Source organism: Bos javanicus, chromosome 7 (assembly GCF_032452875.1).
Source record: "Bos javanicus breed banteng chromosome 7, ARS-OSU_banteng_1.0, whole genome shotgun sequence".
Lineage (NCBI taxonomy): Eukaryota > Metazoa > Chordata > Mammalia > Artiodactyla > Bovidae > Bos > Bos javanicus.
In genome coordinates, this window is record NC_083874.1 from 107,291,312 (window position 1) to 107,305,147 (window position 13,836).

Here is a 13,836-nt window from a genome sequence, read left to right on the forward strand (position 1 = left end):
GTCCCCTATAATGAAAAGGGCATCTTTTTTGGGTGTTAGTTCTAAAAGATTTTGTAGTCTTCATAGAACTGTTCAACTTCAGCTTCTTCAGCATTACTGGTTGGGGCATAGACTTGGATTACTGTGATATTGAATGGTTTGCCTTGGAAATGAACAGAGGTCATTCTGTCGTTTTTGAGATTGCATCCAAGTACTGCATTTCAGACTCTTTTGTTGACCATGATGGCTACTCCATTTCTTCTAAGGGATTCCTGCCCACAGTAGTAGATATAATGGTCATCTGAGTTAAATTCACCCATTCCAGTCCATTTCAGTTCACTGATTCCTAGAATGTCAACATTCACTCTTGCCATCTCCTATTTGACCACTTCCAATTTGCCTTCATTCATGGACCTGACATTCCAGGTTCCTATGCAATATTGCTCTTTACAGCATCGGACCTTGCTTCTATCACCAGTCACATCCACAGCTGGGTATTCTTTTTGCTTTGGCTCCATCCCTTCATTCTTTCTGGAGTTATTTCTCCACTGATCTCCAGTAGCACATTGGGCACGTACTGACCTGGGGAATTCCTCTTTCAGTATCCTATCATTTTGCCTTTTCTTACTGTTCATGGGGTTCTCAAGGCAAGAATACTGAAGTGGTTTGCCATCCCCTTCTCCAGTGGACCACATTCTGTCAGACCTCTCCACCATGACCCTCCCATTTTGGGTGGCCCCACATGGCATGACTTAGTTTCATTGAGTTAGACAAGGCTGTGGTCCGTGTGATTAGATTGACTAGTTTTCTGTGAGTATGGTTTCAGTGTGTCTGCCCTCTGATGCTCTCTTGCAACACCTACCATCTTACTTGGGTTTCTCTTACCTTGGACGTGGGCTATCTCTTCATGGCTGCCCCTCCTGACCTTGAACATGGAGTAGCTCCTCTAGTCCCTCCTGTGCCCGCAGAGCCACTGTTTGTTGGACGTGGGGTTGCTCCTCTTGGCCACTGCCCTGACCTCTGGCGTGTGGTATCTCATCTCAGCCGCCACCCCTGACCTCGGGCGTGGGGGTAGCTCCTCTAGGCCGCTCCTGTGCCGTCGCAACCCCTGACCTTGGGCGAGGGGTAGCTCTTCTCCACCAGGCTTCTTCGCGGTCCGTCGAAGTCGGAGCACTTTTGAATCCTTATACGCACAAACCTTATACAGTCCTTAATGTTTTATTCCTTGTAGTGTTGTTCTTTATTCTGTAAGAAGCTATTATCAGTCTTTACCCAAAGGGATGCAGGGAGTGACTTGTAAAGGGAGTGTACCACTTTCAGAAAAGAAGTAACCCTCAACCAACCCAAGACAGCCTTGTAGTAGCTAGAGTAGTTGATATTACCCTGCTCGCACTGTCCTCCTTCTCCGTGATCTCCTGCTGGGCCCTTATTGACTAAGAGAGCCTGAAACCACGGGGAGCCATGGATGCAGTGTGTCTAGTCTGTACTTCCACGTACATTTCATATGGATACTGACAAGTTTCCAAATTGGTTTGATGCAAATTAATTGTTCTACTGAGGCTGTCTTTGATATGTTCTGTGGGAAACACAGCTTTGATTTTATGAATGCCTGAGCCTTGTACACAGAACATATGCAATTAGAAAAAAGTACAGATGTGAGAGTTGGACTGTGAAGAAGGCTGAGTGCCAAAGAATTGATGCTTTTGAACTGTGGTGTTGGAGAAGACTCTTGAGAGCCCCTTGGACTGCAAGGAGTCCAACCAGTCCATTCTGAAGGAGATCAGCCCTGGGATTTCTTTGGAAGGAATGATGCTAAAGCTGAAACTCCAGTACTCTGGCCAACTCATGCGAAGAGTTGACTCACTGGAAAAGACTCTGATGCTAGGAGGGATTGGGGGCAGGAGTAGAAGGGGACAACAGAGGATGAGATGGCTGGATGGCATCACCGACTTGATGCACATGAGTTTTGGTGAACTCCAGGAGTTGGTGATGTTCAGGGAGGCCTGGCGTTCTGCAATTCATGGGGTCGCAAAGAGTTGGACATGACTGAGCGATTGAAATGACTGAATGAACTGACAGCTAGAATGAATGAAGGGCCACATTAAAGAATCTGTTATTTTACAAAACCTCACTCTCCTATTTCTCACTCATGAAGTTCGTTGGATATATACATTTCCAGGGTTGTGCCCAAACAGGCCTGCTTTCGCCCACAAGGGCCATTTGGCAATATCTGGGGCATGTTTATTTGCCACACGGGTGGACGAGGGTGGCTGCTACTAGCAGTGAGCGTGTTTAGTGGTTAGAGAGGCCAAGGCTGCCTCTAGACAGCCTGCAGTGCACCGACCCGTCCCCCAGAGTAAAGAATTACCTGACCCCAGAGCAAGTGATTAACCGCACCAGGGCTGAGATACTGCTCTAGTGGAAACTAAAGGTACCAACAGCTCTGATGAACTCACTGAAGACTTTTGTCCCTATTAGTTTAGTATATGAAGAAAGGTAAAATGTTCTTTTAAAACATATACATGGATATAACTTATACTGAATATACATATGTGACACATGCTTATAAAGTAATGAAACCACTCTGATAGCATGTGAAATTAATCGCTAACATTTCAACAATGATTTACCATTTACAAAATTCTTTCTCAACAGTCTCTCCATGGCAATATTATCTATGCCCACAGCCTCAACTTTCATCTCTATAATTATGAGTTTCAAATATTTATCTCTAGCCCAGGCTGCAATGTTACCGCATCCTGACTTTCTGTCCTCACTATTTCCTGTCACTCTCGCTGCCCTCATACCACTGCCTTAGTTTGGCCTTATCCTTGTTTCCCGGATTACCATGTGACCTCATTGTCCAAGATCACACCACCCTGCGGCTATACAAGAAGGAAACACCTTTTTCTTAGTACACAAACTATAATAGTCTCAATTCTGACTAACCCCCAGAAATCATCTTGTCAATTATCTTCGAGCTGCTTCTGAGACCTCCCAGGATTCTGCCCTGTGGTCTCCTGAGCAGGTCCACAGGGTTCTCGCCCTTGCTAAGGTTTGAATGCTGCTGTGTCTTCTTTAAGATCACACTGATGACTTGGCTGGGCATGGCTTACTGCAGACTGGTCTCAAGGAGGAGGTATACTGCAAACCCCTTTGGGTCTCTTTCTGCAGCACAGGAAGAGCATTTCCTGAGTCCCCCCATGGTGTAGAGTCCAGACTGTCAGTTTTAACAAATTTTTATGCATACTTAGGGATTTTAAAAAAGGATATACAATGAGGTAGTTACAACTTGCTCAGGGGTCGCACTGAGTCAGACACGACTGAAGTGACTTAGCAGCAGCAGCAGGGCCAGAATTGCTTTCAATTCAATTCAATTCAGTCAGTCCATTCCGAACTGACTCTGCTACCAGAAAAAGGGTAGTTTTCCCCTCATTTGCATTTAAATTCCTTGTAGACAAAACTTCACCACACCCCTTACATGGAAGGATATGACCCAGTCCCCAAATAATACTATCAGAATCCTGCCAATTTCAGTCGATTTGTCAGAGCCTGGATAACTCACTCTTAAAATAATCTCTCATGGGCCGTCAGCAACCCAGCGAAGCTGTTTGGCTGCACCAACCTTATTCTAGTTTATTTTCAGTCTTATGAAACATTTAAAACCTCAAAATCAGTCTCACCAAGAATCACCTGGTTATGACCAAGATGACTTTCCAACTAATCTCCTTCTTCTGGCCCAGTCTTATCGAATTACCTCCTTCCCTGCTGCCTGTGTTCCTCAGAAAGGCAGATCTGGTCACGTCTTAAGACGCCATAGTGACCCCACGCAGGCCTCGGCACTCCCTCTGCTTATCTCTGCAGCCCCATCCCTTCTCCTGTCCCCACCTAATCGCTGAGCTCACATTCGGACATTCAGAGTTCCTACAAATCCCTGACCTTGGATTCTTTCTCAGGCCTCTGCCTTTGCTGTTTCCTAGGCCAGGAATCGGAGAAAGCAATGGCACCCCACTCCAGTACTCTTGCCTGGAAAATCCCATGGACGGAGGAGCTTGGTGGGCTGCAGTCTATGGGGTCGCTTAGAGTCAGACACGACTGAGCCACTTCACTTTCACTTTTCACTTTCCTGCATTGGAGAAGGAAATGGCAACCCACTCCAGTGTTCTTGCTTGGAGAATCCCAGGGACAGGGGAGCCTCATGGGCTGCCGTCTGCAGGGTCGCACAGAGTCAGACACGACTGAAGTGATTTAGCAGCAGCAGCAGCAGCAAGCCAGGAATGCTTTTCACCCTGTCCTCAGGAGGCCCTATCGTATTCATCCTCCATGATGCAACCCAGTTACCACTCTTCCAGGAATCCTCTCTCTGCCCCATCCCCAGGTCTGGAGCACATAGTCTCATGTCTGACATAGCTCTCATCACACTGCATTGAAATGGTTTGTGTATTCCATAGACATGGAGTGCCCTAAAGGCAGAGGAAACAGTGTTGCCCTCTATATTTTCAGGCACTTGGCACAGGGCATGCAAACCCTCAGTTAAGTTTAGTGGATGTTGACTCAGTATTTTCACTTGATCTTCTTAACAACACTGTGGAGCTAGTAATATTTCCAACAGTGCTGGAGGAAAGCAGTGAATCCATTTAATTTAAGATGAAAACCACCATGAAAATTATGGTTATGGAATATAATGTAAAGTTTATGAATTGTGACAATGTAGACATAATATAATTAAAAAAGAGGAAAGGAGAAGCAGGTGTAAAGATGGGATGTGTGTAAGCTGTTGATTTGCTGTGTTACAGATGAAGTTGTAAAGGTATGTTTTAAAGCTGACAGATCAAGTCATCATTGTAAAACCACATTTCAAGATATAAAAGCAAACATTAGAAAAAATAGAAAAATAATGCAGTTAATTGAAATTAGGTTTTAGAGGGTAGGAAGCAGAAACTGGATACTATTCATGGTGGTGATATAAATATATATATATAAATTTTTTTATTATGTATACTAATATCTTTTTTTTAAAGAAATAGAGAATAAAGTATGTTATATAAAGTTATGGTAACTTTGAGCTTAAAGCAACTGAAGAGTACTAATTTTTTTCACATATTCAGGAGAAACACATGTACAAAATACAAAATACAAATATAAAAGTATATGGTGCATATTTAGTAAAAAAAAATAAAAGCTAGAAAACAGAAGGGATATCTATCATATCAATAAATTTACCTATGAAAATAAAATGACTCTCAAAAGGACTGTAAAACAAAATCTAATTAAATGCTATATATAAGATATATTCCTAATACAAACTATTTTAAAATATTAAGCATTAAAAAGTACAGAAGCAAGTCACAGAGTGAAACATAAATAAGATGGAGAAAATACTTCTATAAAATATTAAAAAGAAGACCGAAGGAAAACAATGGACGAGCAGGCCAGAAGCTTGAGCAGACATTGTTAAAGATCACGTTTCTCATGAACGTGTGGAATGGTGCTCTACCTCACTGCGGCTCAGGAATTAAAGCCGCTCCAGGGAGGCGGCAGCGGGTTGTTAGAAGACAGGATAGAGTTCGCTGTGCTGCATGGTAGGTCCTTGCTGTTAATCCATTTTGTATATAGCAGTGTGTATCTGTTAATCTCAAGGTCCTAATTTATCCCTCCCTCACCTTTCTGTTTTTCTAACCATAAGTTTATTTACTGTGTCTGTTTTATAAATAAGTTTATTTGTATCATTTTTTAAAGAATCCACATGTAAATGATATTTGTGATATTTGGCTTTGTCTGACTTACTTCAAGCAGTGTGATAGTCTTCAAGTCAAAAAAAAAAAGAAATTAATACTGCTACAAACCCACTGGAATGGCTAAATATTAGAAAGACTAAAAAACCCCAAGTGTCAGTGAGGATAAAGAATTGGGAAGTCTCATACACTGCCGGTGGGGGTACAAACTGATAGAACCACTCTGGAAGACAACTTGTTACGCCATTAGGTTGAAGAATGTGTTCTCCATGAAGCAGCCATTCAATTTCTAGATATATACTCATTAGGAATGTGGACATACACGTTCCAGCAGACATGTATAAGAATGCTCATCGGCCAAAACCCAGAAACAATTAAATGTCTGTCAAGGGTAATGATAAATTTACAGCGTGTAAAACAATGCAACAATGCAAATAAATACATTATAGTGTAAGCAATGACACAGAGATATCTCATGAACATAACGCCGTTCTAAAAAGACTACACTCTGAAGGATTACTGTGTGATTCCATTTATGTAACTTCAAAAACAAGCAGAGCTAAACTAATGCAAACAGATTGATACTTACAGAGTAAGAGTGACAAGAGGCAACCCCGTGCCACTCCCACAGATGCCAGGAGTGGACTACTCTTAAGAAGAGCTGGTTGGGAACGGGCCTGGAAGTAGGGTGCTCTTTGAGTTTCGCCAGTGATCTGCCTCTTTACCTGAATTGATTACACGATGTTCAAATTGTAGTCATTCATTAAACTGCATGTTTATATTTTATGCAATGTGCATGTTCTATATATCCTTAACAATAACAAACTTTTAAACTATGTAACAGATTCCAAAACTTCCCTTGAATTTTTAAAATAGCCTTTGAGAGATGTTAATAAATTTTTAGTTTAAGAATGCTTTTAAAAATCTTTTGAAAAGGAAAAATCTAGAAGAGGTTACAATGACAATAATCATCAAATGCATTATATCTGTGCATGAAACCTTTATCAAGATCACTCATTTGGCAATTCACTCCTCTCAAAGGCTATGAAGTTCTAATGCTTTTCTCACAATGCTACGATAGCTTTGCTTTGAGATAACTTCGGCTTTAGTCATTCAAAGTCACCTTTTAAATTTTGAACAATAACAAACTTGAGAGTTAAAAAGAAGGCACATTTTAAGATGAGAAAAAATTCATGAGTCTGGTGGCATTACTGCAGTTTAATAAAGAATTTAAAACATCTAATGTTTTAAAAATTTCTAGTATTCATTTGATGCTATTTCTAAAGCAAACTGTGAAAAGCAAAAGAAAAGCATTTACAGGAATTTCCTGGTGGTCCAGTGGTTAGGACTCAGGGCTTTCACTGCCGGAGCCTGGGTTCAATCCCTGGGCAGGGAACTAAGATCCCCGAAAGCCATGAGGTGCAGACAACAACAACAAAAAAAATTGAAAAGCATTTACTATTGATTTCTAATAGTTGGTAGACAGGTGTCATGAAAAATGATTAACATTATATGCTATAACATATGATTATATAAATTAACTGATTTTGTCCCCTTAGGGATACAGAGGAGCCTGGTACCCGAAGTCCATGGGGTCGCTAGGAGTCGGACACGACTGAGTGACTTCTCTTTCACTTTTCACTTTCATGCATTGGAGAAGGAAATGGCAACCCACTCCAGTGTTCTTGCCTGGAGGATCCCAGAGATGGCGGAGCCTGGTGGGCTGCCGTCTGTGGGGTCGCACAAAGTCCGACACGACTGAAGCGACTTAGCAACAGCAGGGATATTTGGCGATGTCTGGAGACATTTTTGCTAGTCACGCCAAAGTGAGGAATATCTAGTGGGTAAAAGTGATGCTGCTCAACACCTTAAAATAGAGAAGCCCTGCCTTCCCTTCTCTCCCCAAAGAATTATCTGGCCCAACTATCAATAACTCTGAGGCTGAAAAAAACTCTTGAAAAAGTGAATCAAGAGAAAAAAGTTATCACATATTGTTAAGCAAAAAAGAAGATTACAAAGGGCTAAACTTGTGTGATTCCATTTTTATTAAGAAAAAGTGTGATTGTCTGTGTATATAATGTGTGTGCAGTATTTTTACATATTGCATAAAACTGTCGGCCCTGAATGATGAAATCATGGGTGAATTTTATTTCCTTCTGCTTTGTTTTGCTTTGCTTACCTGGAATTTCTAATTTTTTCTATTGGTCATTATATTACTTGAACAGTAAGAAAAATACAAATTTTGGTTTCTACCAAAGAAAGACTCAGTCTGTCAGTAGGGAAGTTTAATTAGTGAGTGGAGAATAATGCAAAAAACTAGTCATAATGTGATAATCCGGTCTTGGACATATTCACTGGATACTGTGGAAGCAGAGAGGAGGAACAGTTGGCTACGCTAGCTGACACCACCTAGTATTAACATCCTACAGTATTGTGACTATGCTATCTTACAATCAGATCTCTTTTAGTTCACAAATAAAACTTATGACCATAGAGAAGATGCCTAAAGTAGAATTATGGTACTGTGAGCTGCAATAAACAAAGGAAATTAAAGAATAAGATATATACACAACATCCAGTCAGGCAGGAAAGTAGATGGTGGGATGAGGTGAGCCAGCCTCCATCCTAGAAGTCTCAAATGGTTCTGGAACTCTTGGCTGGCCTCTGGGGTGGAGGACTCCGAGGTGAAAAGTTCCCGAGTGGGGAAAAAAGGAATCCAGGCACAGTAAACAATTTATATGTTGGACTTGGATAGAATTCTTACACATAAAGTGTGCCTATATCAATAATTGCAACTGTATAAAATAGTATTGTTCTATTGTGCTAGCAAACAGTGGTTAAAGGATAAACATTTTCTAGAGTTAAATATTTCAGATACCAGGAATCAGTGTCCCAATAAGAACACAACTGCTTCATAATGTGTAATGCTTTGAACAGCTTTTAGATTAGAAAAATTTGAGATGAAGACTCGACTCCAAAGGAAGCCAACATCAACTCAAGAGAACAGTGGAAGATGCAGCAGAGCAAAAGCTGGAACTGAATAGGGTTAACTGAGAACTAGGTGGGCACGTTGGCTGATGGCATTTGAAGGCAATGAGAAACCACAGAGATAGGATACTGTTTTATTTGGCTTTTCAAAAACATCTTGTTTTGATCCAACAGGAGACAGAAACTGCGTGGTGCTTTAGTATAAGTAAAAACCGATCAGGACCAAAATCAGCTGCCCGCTTCATCGCCTTTTACCATGGAGAGGGGAAAGACATAAAAGAGGAAGAGAAAACAGGAGTAAAGCCCACTGTTGGTGCTTTGCAAATCCTTCCAGCGTCAATCCTCACAGTTACTCATCCCTAGGCGTGCAATACTAGCAGAATCTGGCTGATGCTTCCTCACCTTTCAGGTCTCTTCCCCATCTCCACCTCCTTCCCATAGGAATCTCCCTGCTATAAATCCTCAACGCCATAATTAAAATTATGTGTTTTGGGGGTTAATTATTTAGAATCTGTTGCCGTTTCCTCTTTCATATGGAGAAGGGCATGGCGACCCACTCCAGTATTCTTGCCTGGAGAACTCCATGGGCAGAAGAGCCTTGTGGGCTACAGTCCACAGGGTCGCAAAGAGTCCGGACACGACCGAGTGACTAACACACTTCGTCTTTCATATGCCAACCACCCGCTCATCTTCAAATAAGCTTCAGAAGGGCGGGCCCTGACAGTTTTCCTCACCAAGGGGTGAGTGTTCTCACCTCGCAGCATTGCAGGCGCCTTGCAGTGTTGATTGCCGCACAGCACGCAATCTCCAAGCATTTACTGAAAAGAAGTGTTTCCGTGTTTAGCGGTTAATAATACCAGGCCCACAGGAAGCGGTCAAGAAGTAAACAGCACTGACTCACGTCCACACCTATTTTCTCAGTTCTTTCTCACAAAGCCCGCTACGTATGGAAGCCGGTATTGAGGGGTCTAGAAAACTTCCCTGGCGGCTCAGACAGTAAAGCGTTTGTCTACGATGCGGGAGACCCGGGTTCGATCCCTGGGTTGGGAAGATCCCTTGGGGAAGGCAATGGCAACCCACTCCAGTACTCTTGCCTGGAAAATCCCATGGACAGAGGAGCCTGATAGGCTACAGTCCATGGGGTCGCAAAGAGTCGGACACGACTGAGCGACTTCACGTTCACGTTCAGAAAACTCGGGAAGGCTCACCAGGCCGCCCGAAGTCAGGCGACACGAGAGGGAGCGCGCCCGGCCCGGGAGCCGGCCCTCCTGGGCGCGGGGCCTCGTTACCCACGCGGCGGCCCACAGGCGCGCCCTCCGCCCGCCGGCCCGCCGCAGACAAGCTCGTCTCCGCGGCTGGAGGAGGCTCGAGGCGGAGGCCGCGGGGGCCTAACAGGCGGAACCCGACTCCTCAGAGGGAGCCGCCCCGCCTGGGCGTCGCCACCTGACGAGAGGACTCGGGGCCAGCGCCCCCGAGCGAAAGACGGCCGGCATCTTCCAGGACCGGAAGCGGACGGCGGAGCTCGGGACCCGCGAGACTAGCCCCAGGACCCCGGCCCAGCGCCGGCTGCCCGCGGCCGCTCTAGGACGCCGGAGGCACCGCCGCTCTGTGGTTGGGGCCGGGCCGACCCCCGCCGGGACCGCCCACTTTCGGGCGTGTGTCGACCCGGCTCGTGCGCGAGACACAGGCCCGGGGCTAATGCTCCTGAGAACGCGCGGGGCCAGGAATTGTAGGAAGGTTGGAAGAGCGGGACGCTCCGGCCGGTGCTCTGCTTCCACGGGCGGGCTGGCTTTCTCTGGAAGATCTCTGATTTCTAAAAATCTCAGAGAACAACCGTGGTCAATTTTAGCCCACAATTCCACCTCTCTTTGCTGCGTGGGGGAAAAAAAAATCCTAGTGTTTCTTAGTTTGTCTTTATTATTTTCAAACGACTTCTTGTGCATTTCTTTGTTTCTAATTCTGCTAAAGCAGCTCCATGTGGAGGATGCGGATGAAAGGAGCCCCTCACAGCGATAGCCTAAGCATTGGGCAGAGAATGGGATCAGGACTCCCCCCGCCCCGCCCCGCCCCGTACCCCATATAGAACTAACAACGTTCTTTGTTATAAGTACCAAGGAAAGGGGGGAAAATGATTTTAATAGAACCTCAAACATTAAAGATGAGAAGTTCACAGAGCCGAAAGTACTGAAAGCGTGCCTTAGATCCCGTTTGAAACTTGGCTTATTCTGTATGAGATAAAAGGAAAAGGGAGAAACGAAGTGCTTGGTATATGTATCTATAAATGTAGGCTTATCAATCAAAAATAAGTCTTTTATGCCGGTTTGTTGAAGAAACATGCACTAATTTCTAGATATTCTGCAATTAGAAGACTTTCTACCTTATGAAGGCAGTTTAGAGGACTTTAGCAAGATGGTGAGGAGTGACTCCTTTCATACCCTAATTCTTCATTCAAAAGGCTTTTGTCAGTAACCCAGGTCTTTAAAAATAAGCCTAATTCCACTCATTTTCACATGAGTACTCTAATAAATAGGAGAAGGCAATGGTGACCCACTCCGGTACTCTTGCCTGGAGAATTCCATGGACGGAGGAGCCTGATAGGCTACAGTCCCTGGGGTCGCTAAGAGTCGGACACGACTGGACGACTTCACTTTCACTTTTCACTTTCATGCATTAGAGAAGGAAATGGCAACCCACTCCAGTGTTCTTGCCTGGAGAATCCCAGGGACGGGGGAGCCTGGTGGGCTGCCGTCTATGGGGTCGCACAGAGTCGGACACGACTGAAGCGACTTAGCAGCAGCAGCACTCTAATAAATACCAATCCCCAAGTCAAATGTTTCTTCGTGTTTAGATAGATACAGGTAGATACATTCTTGCCTGGATCAGCAAAAAGGTATAGATGATTTAACTAAACAGAAAAAAATAACAATAAATTTGATTCCTTTGACTAGTTAAGAACTCTAAGGAATTCAGTTTCATTTGGAAAATCTTAGAGCTATTTCAGAATACTTATTAATGAGCTTATTGTAGTATCCATTTTAAGAAACTGTCTTGGCAATCTTTTATTTTTAGTGGCTCCCTCTGATAACCTCATTTTATTGCTGTGTGCATAATGATGTTCTTTAGTATATCCCAGAGAGTTTTTGAAGTTGGAATATACAATGACTCAAGTTTCACTCTAGCAGCTTGAAAGAGTGATAATGAGGTGATCTCTTTTTTTACATTTGTACTCCCCTTCCAGGTGTATAATTTCATTTAAAAGTTGATATTGTCCTTCCAGATTTTTTATTCAATAATGAAATGCAAAGCAATGATTGTTCCCCTGAGAACAACTTTAAGTTTTCTGAGAGTTATGATAAGGACTTTGCCGTGAACTCTGAAGGTACCATTTGGGAATTTAACACAATATGCTTCAAAGCCAGAGAAAAGGAAGGTTCTGCATTAAAACGTGTGGATGAAAATCTATAATCTGGAACTAAATCAGTTGAGACCTAGTGGGTGGCAAATAAAATTGCAAGAAGAAAGTGAAGATTCTGATTGCCTGGAGATTTAATGGGTAGGGGTCAACTCCTGCTTAAATTGTAGGAAGAATGACTCAGACTACAAAGACAGAAGGAAAAGGGGTGTTTGAAGATAAGAAACTCAAGTAAGTAAAATACTAAAAATAACAGTACCAGTAGCTAACACTTGTAAAGCAGTTACCAGGCGCCATGATAAGCATTTTCTGTGCGTAATGCCATTTGATCCTCACAACAACGCTGTGAAGTTGCCACTACTGCTGTCCTCATTTTGACAAGCGAGAGCATTAAGCTTTAGGTAAATAATTTACCTAAGGCACAAAGCTGGGAAATCATGGAGCAGGTTCTCAAGCCTAGGTTTATTGTGCTTTTAGAGCAATAAAGAGATCTTTAAAAAAATTTTATTTTGTGTTGGGTTATAGCTGATTAACAAACAATGTTGTGATGGTTTCAAGTGAACAGTGAAGGGACTCAGCTCTACATATAATGTATCCATTCTCCCCCCACACTCTCCTCCCATCCAGGCTGCCACATAACCTGGAGCAGAGTTCCATGTGCATACAGAAAGTCATTGTTGGTTATCCATTTTAAATAAGGCAGTATGTACATGTCCATCTCAAACTCTCTGACTATTCCTTTCCCCCAAACTAGCCCCACCCCCCACCAGCAACCGTAAGCTTGTTCTTGAAGTCTGTGAATCTCTTTCTGTTTGTTAATTTCTTTTTAGACTCCACATGTAAGGGGTGTCATAAGATATTTCTCCTTCTCTGACTTACTTCACTCAATATGACACTGTCTAGGTCCATCCATATTGCTGAAAATGGCATTATTTCATTCTTTTTCATGGCTGAGTAATATTCTGTTGTATATGTGGACCACTTCTTCTTTATCCATGACCCTATTGATGGACATTTAGATTGCTTCCATGTCATGGCTATTGTAAACAGTGCTACTATGAACATTGCAATGTATCTTTACAGATCATGTTTTCTCCAGATATATGCCCAGGAATATGGCTTCCCTGATGGCTCAGATGTCCAGAATCTACCTGCAATGCAGGACACTCAGGTTCGATCTGTGGGTTGAGAGGATTCCCTGGAAAAGGGAATGGCTACCTACTCCACTATTCTTGCCTGCAGAATCCCGTAGACAGAGAAGCCTGGCAGGCTAGGGGTCTCAAAGAGTCAGACATGACTGAGGGACTAATTTACTTTTCATGCCCAGAAGTGAGATTGCAGGGTCATATGGTAGCCCTATTTTTAGATTTTTAAGGAACTTCCATACTGTTCTCCATAGTGGCTGTACCGATTTACATTCCTACCAACAGTGTAGGAGGGTTTGCTTCTCTCAACACCTTCTCCAGCATTTATTGCTTGTGATGATAGCCATTCTGGCTGGTGTAAGGTGATAATTTATTGTAGCTTTGATTTGCATTTCCCTAATAATTAGTGATGTTAAACATCTCTTCATGTTCCTACTTGCCATCCATATGTCTTTTTGGAGAATTGTCTATTTAGGTCTTCTGCCCATTTTTTTAGTGTGGGTCATTTGTTTTGATGCTTTTAAATGTCATGAGCCATTTGTAAGTTTTGGAGACTAATCCCTTATTGGGCTTCCCT

The 13,836-nt window shown here is 43.1% G+C and overlaps 1 long non-coding RNA gene across 2 annotated transcripts; it reads right to left on the minus strand.

The window, feature by feature from the left end:
• Positions 1-8,822: 8,822 nt before the first annotated feature.
• On the minus strand, positions 8,823-10,758 carry LOC133251741 (uncharacterized). Of its 2 annotated transcripts, XR_009737769.1 has the most exons (3): positions 9,911-10,312; positions 9,457-9,520; positions 8,823-8,950 (listed from the first exon to the last, which is right to left on the minus strand). It is a non-coding gene; the product is annotated as an uncharacterized LOC133251741 (long non-coding RNA). The 2 variants fall into 2 exon arrangements; XR_009737768.1 differs by having other exon boundaries at positions 9,457-10,758.
• Between the last annotated feature and the right edge of the window lie 3,078 nt (positions 10,759-13,836).